Consider the following 6473-nt stretch of genomic DNA (forward strand, 5'->3'; position numbering starts at 1 on the left):
TTAAATATTTTCAAATAATTAAATATTTTCAATACTTGTTAAAATAACGTAATAATGTAACAAAATACTTAAACTTTAATTCAACAAAAAACATCATCCACAAAGTTAATCGAATTAGTTCTTTACATGAATATGTCAACAATCATGAAAAATCAGCACTAATCACAACTACTTAACACTAACTACGTCTTCAGTAACTGATCTTTTGAAGTTTGGTTTAGGACATGATGGGTCTTCATTGTCACTAAAGTATCTTTTCTCCGCCTTATCTACTCCATAATTCCATAATAGGGAAGTGCATCGTAAATGATGGTATTCAATAACAATTCTAGAAGATGACACTTCTAACTCTTCATTTTGATACTCAGCGAACACAACTATAAATGGTCCAGAATCCCTGTGTAGTGATTTATTTAAAAACATATAGCTAGTTGTTATTATGTCATAAAGAAAGAGCTGATTAAAATGTAAGAATATATGTACAGACTGTCACTGTGTTGTTGGGGAATTTTAGATATATATTCGGCTTTAAATGGGTCACCTTTAGTCTTCCCATGGTAAGAATCAAGCATTGACCAGTCAGTAGGAACCTTTTCTTGTAGAAAGTTACTATATTGAAGGTAAATTGGCAACAATGTAGCCAACTTTTGAACCTCAGTGGAATAATTTTTGTTTCTTGAAGATAACATTAAATCATAGATGCATTTTTCTAGTTTGAATCCGGTATTATGGCCTCTTATTATTTTCTACTACTATTGGTTAAAACCCGACGTCTGACCTCTCATTGCTATGTATTAGTGCTGGTTCGAGTCTGGTACACATCTGGAGGCTACAATAGTTTCATGGGATTGGTTTAGTTATGGATTATTTACATTGTTTTAAAATTACCTCTTGTGTATCCCACCAATTTATAGGAGCACAGTTGGATTGCTTGTCTTCTTCAGTGTGTCTAGCGGGCTTATGAGGGACAAACTAGGTTATGTTTGATTTGTTTTTTACTGCATTGTTATCTTTTTGTATAGCTTTTACTTATTCTTTTTCGTATTTGCGTAGATCGCTAGGTGTTTAGATTTTTATCCCCACTTACTGTTGACTTAGTGATGTCGCCCAAAACTGAACTCCAAAGAAGTATGTTGTGATCAATACCAAATATAGTAACCCAACTCAGGTTGGGGTCGAAACCACAGGGAATATGAAAAACAGTATCTCAAACTTGACAAAATTCACGAGTAGCGCGGAAAAGAAAATAGGGGAATTTGAAAGTCAACAGTAACAAGTAGTCGAACTTGAAAGCTTTAGTTTGTAGACAATAGGAGACAAACACTAGGACTGTGTTCCCCCTAGTTTCACAACTACATAAGATTATCGTGTTCAATCCACCTAACCTATTAATTTGTATGCAAAGTTGACAAGCTATGTATTATTAACTGTCTTGTGAACGTGTTGATAGATCTCACCCTTTACCATGTAAGTTTTGGGGCATCGTCTTGCTATCACTTATCTATAACCATAGTACAATTGTCACCTTTTGAGTCTCGAGTTGATTAAATGAGGGTTGATAGCCTTGAATCACTGTTGTTACCTCCTTTTCCCAATCTTAATTTTTCAAGTAGTAGAATATCACATCTAGATACTACAAAAGTCGAATTAGAAATGAAGTAATCTGAATGTGGTTTTAGATAAATGTTAGACTAAAAGCTTTAATCGTTTTGCGAAAAGGAAAATAGTTTTTTGTTCTGTTTAATTAATTTATTAAATTGGCTATATTTAAGTTTGATTTGATATTACAAATTATGATATATAGTTTTATGAAGATAAAACACATAATTGGGTTGGTGTATAAGGTAAAACAAATTCTTCAACTTTGAAAAAGCAACTACAAAATTAAATTATCGAAATTCAATACTTGAGTATGAATTGGCTGCTACAGAATTGGCTAGAGTGGTGAATGCAGCTCTGAATTCTATATGGGAGACATGCTCATCTAGGGGATCTGCCTGAATGGGCTGAGGTGCTGACTGGTTTCTTATTCTTCTTCTGTTGGTCTTTTTGGGAAGCATGTTCTTTAAACGAAAGGAAGAAAAGGATTAGACTGAAATTTTAACTTGAGCTCATGCTCACTCGCACGACATGAATACTGAAAGAAGGGAATCTTTTCCTAAAATGTCTTATAGCCTCTTGCCTATAAGTATGGCGCGCTACACACCCATGCACAAGACTATACTTGATGCAGCTTTTTAGACTCCCTAGGACTCTATTGAATCTTAGGCTCTGATACCAAGTTTGTAACGCCCTAATTCTTTACCCCAGATACCACACGGTTCTTACGACCTTGAAGGACCACAAGCTAACCCATGACTAGTATCTTCTATGAGCACTAAATAATAATACTAAAATAATGTAGAACATAGACTAAAATGCCATAAGGTTCATAATCTGAATACTGATAAAGAATAACAACTATAATAATATCTAAAAAAATGAGCATTGTCTGAACTAATCTAATCTGAAAAGCCTCTAACTGAACTATCTAAAAGTAGAGTTGATGGGATAGCCCCTAACTAACTCCACCTATTAAAATACTGAAGCTACTGTAATATTAAAATTAAAGCATAAACTTGATAGATAAGGACTTACTACTGAATCTGTTACTGCTACTGAATCTATCTAAGCATGGTCGGGAAACTGAGTGTTCGAACCTATGATATAAGACATCATAGCACAAAGAAAAAGTATACGTCTGTACGTGGAATGTACTGGTATGCTAGTTGAGGTAAGGCTGAATGCAAGGGTTCATATGCATGAACAATAACTGACTAAATGATACAGAATAAATTAGTAAGAGTATATGGATAACTGAAACTGCTATTAAATACTGAGTATGCAATACTGTGCATATACATGAATATTGTATCTGAGCTTTTACTGAAGCTGAGAACTGATTTCTGAGACTGAGTAACTGATATCTGAGATTGTTGATAACTAGATTACTAATAACTGAGTGACTGTGTCTGACAGTCCTGATTCTGTCTATACTGAGACTGAAACTAAAACTATGGGAAGTAATAATCTAACCGACATACCCTTTTCTAAAGAGATTTGGGGTCCAACCTATAACCCCAGTTGAAAGGGTGTCAGTACTGTGCCACGGGTAAAGACAAGCTGAAAAGTCACCCTCATCTGGTAGGTACCCTGAATGAGAATGGGGGTACCCTCAACTGGCAGGTAGAATACCTCATCAACCCTCAATCGGCAAGTTTATGTCTCAACGTACGCTGGCTATGTAGTTCTAGAATGTAAGGACTGCTACTAAAGGTCACACCCTCTACTGGCAGGTGAGCCCCTATCCTTGGGTTCACTAGATGCTAAATCCTACTCCCATCTGAAGAAAACTAATTATTATACTGGACTAAACTGGATGGGTACTGAGTTTCACTAAGTTCTGTAACTGACTATGTTTTACTATCCGTGAGATTACTGAGACTATCTTGTAACTACTGTATCTCTAGGTAAACAACTAGATTATCGAGTATTAGTTATCCCCAGGACTCGATAACATGAAAAGTAAAGCATAGCATGATCTTGAAAAGCATAACAAAGTCTACTTTTTCATAATTCATTCATAGATACATTTTATCAAACACTTATAGGGTATAAGCTTGTACCTATGCTAGAATGTCATGATTTCACCATTTAATTCACATGGACAGTCCATCAAACACATCGGGAGCACATCTTAATGCATATAATCATGGACAATATGTAAACGTTGTAACTACAACACCCAAACTTGCTAATTCAAGGATTACAACATGGGAATTACATAAATCAATATATGTGCTATTTTAATTTCATGAAATCTATAATTAATCATGGATTGAAACTCAATTAATATCATGAAGATGAATACAATCCAATTTTAAGCATATAAATCATGAATAAATAATATTGTAGTTTTAAAAATGGATTCTTGGACTCTATGGGTGAAAGGAACCTATAGATGAAAACCTAACATACCTGAGAAAATTATTCCTTGAAGGTTCTTGGAGGGATTCTTAAGAATTGTTCCTGATTCTTGAAGCTAGGGTTTTTTTCCTTTTTGAAAGAGAATGATTTTAATCTTGAGAGAAAGTGAACGAATAATGAAATAATGAGAAATTAGTGCTCTTTTAGGGCTTAATTTTGTGTTTAGGATTGATTAAGGCCATGTAAAAAAACCTAAATACCCCTGGAATGATTTAAAAACTCAGAATTTAAGAACTGAAAATCCTAATTTTTGGATTCACCGCGATACGGTGGCATCTTGGTGAGCCACTGGAAAATGGACAACTGGGAACTGGACTGATGGCTCGATGCGGCGCCATCGCGGTGCCTCAATGGATGCAAATATGGTTCTTGGCTTGATACGGTGCTATCGTGGAGCTTCACTGGAAAATGCCAACTGGGAACTGGCACTGCTACATGACACGAGTGTATTATGTTGGCTCATTGGGAACTGATATTTTCTATTAGCACCCTATCCACTATGTAGTGAAGTACCAAGTCGTACACTATTTTGCTAAAAAATGCTATAACCCTTCACCCGGGTATCGAATTTGGGCTAGTTTTAATCGTTGGAAAGCTGACTGAATTTCCTATGCATTGGTAAGCTCTAAACTGAAAAAAATTTGTATTATAAAAATTTTATATTGGAATACTTGTATACTGAGAGTTAAATTGAGATAGAAAAATATGGGGTATTACAGTTTGGATGCTCAGTTTCCTCACCATTCTTAGACAGTCCAGCATTTACCCAACAATAATGGTAGTGAGTCCTCTTCCATTGAGGACATAGCATATTTTATCGTTATGTCAGAATCTATTTATGTTTATTCAGTCGAAGTTAGTTAGGGGTCTATCCCATTAACACCTTAAGATTCTTAGAGGCTTTCAGACAGATAGACACTCAATTGGTTTTCAATTTATTCAGCTATTTCAGACAGGTAGTCTAGTTTACAGTATTTATTAGATACTTTAGTAATGTCATTTCATATATATTCCATTACTTTAGTTGATAGTTTTTTATCAGTTTATCTTCCATAAACATGGTTTTATTATCTTTATTCAGTTCTCATAATAGGTACCAGATCATAGGTTAACTTAGGGCACTTGTTGCCTTAAGCACCGTGTAATGACTAGGTGGTAGTCTCGGGTCGTGACAGTCATACCTTTAGACATTCATGATTTGGAGCATGCCATGACAAAGGGTAAAATTCGGTTGATTTCTTCAACACTATAAATAGGATTCTTAACTCTTATCCTAATGACCTAGGATGACCTTGTGAAAGAGAAAATAGAAAAGGGGCTCCAATTAAGTTTCTTATTTTCTTTATTGTAGTTTACTTTTAGTTTTTCTATATGAATTCCAATCTTTATATTCATTGTAAAACTACAAGTGACTAAACACCCTCGCTCTATGATTGAGGTTACGAACATGAATACTCAGTGAGTAATTGAGTTGGTTTTACGTTGATTATTATATTTGTTTGTTCATATATTCTTGTTATTACTATTCTTTTGACTCTCTACCTCTAGAATAAACCCATGTTTCTATTGTGAGCTCGCAAGAAGGAACAATAGATAAGATCATGGAATTTATGGAGTGGGTTCTTATACTTTAAATTAATTAAAGATAGGATTCACATTTAGAATAGGAATATACGTAACTCACCCTATTTAGTTCAAATACGCGATGACATACAAATATGTTTAAATTAGTTCTCACATTCCCTCTCAATTATGTAGTAATGGGGCTAATTTAGATAGACTATTAGAGGCTTGAAAGACCATAATCATGTTATCAACCCCGTGAATCAACAACCCAGATAGTTAACTTAACTAACAAATTTATATAACTTAGTAGGATTGTTCATAGTGCCTCGACCTTGGATTTCTTCTGTTCATTGTGTCAAACATTGTATATTTCCTTATTGTTTACTGTTACTTTAGAATTCTCAAATCTTAAACTTTATTAGTTATAATCTCACTTGTTTAATCTTCTGAGTAATAATAGAATTGGGTTGTTGCTAAACACAAGTCCCCGTGGTTTGACATTCAGCTCGAGTGGGCTACTTTATTACTTGCATGACTATGTACACTTGTGTGCATGGTAGAATTGCAACACTCACGAAATAAGTAGTTATCAAGAATGTATTTGAATGAGCTCAAAAATTTAAAAACAAAAAAAAATTATATCAAGATTAGTTCAAGAATGCAACATCATCATGAATATGATTTGACCCTAAAGACACTGTCAGTATAAACATTTGAAAAGCTAACATACAAGATTAGAAGACATCATTACAAGGATTAAGTGATGTTTTAATTAGAGTGAGTATAATACATATTATACTAATTTTTTCTACATCGAGGTTTTGTCCCACTGGATTTTCCTATCAAGATTTTTAATAAGGTAACAAATAATGCGTATTAAA

The sequence above is a fragment of the Capsicum annuum genome, unplaced genomic scaffold, assembly GCF_002878395.1.
Source record: "Capsicum annuum cultivar UCD-10X-F1 unplaced genomic scaffold, UCD10Xv1.1 ctg82810, whole genome shotgun sequence".
Taxonomy (NCBI): domain Eukaryota; kingdom Viridiplantae; phylum Streptophyta; class Magnoliopsida; order Solanales; family Solanaceae; genus Capsicum; species Capsicum annuum.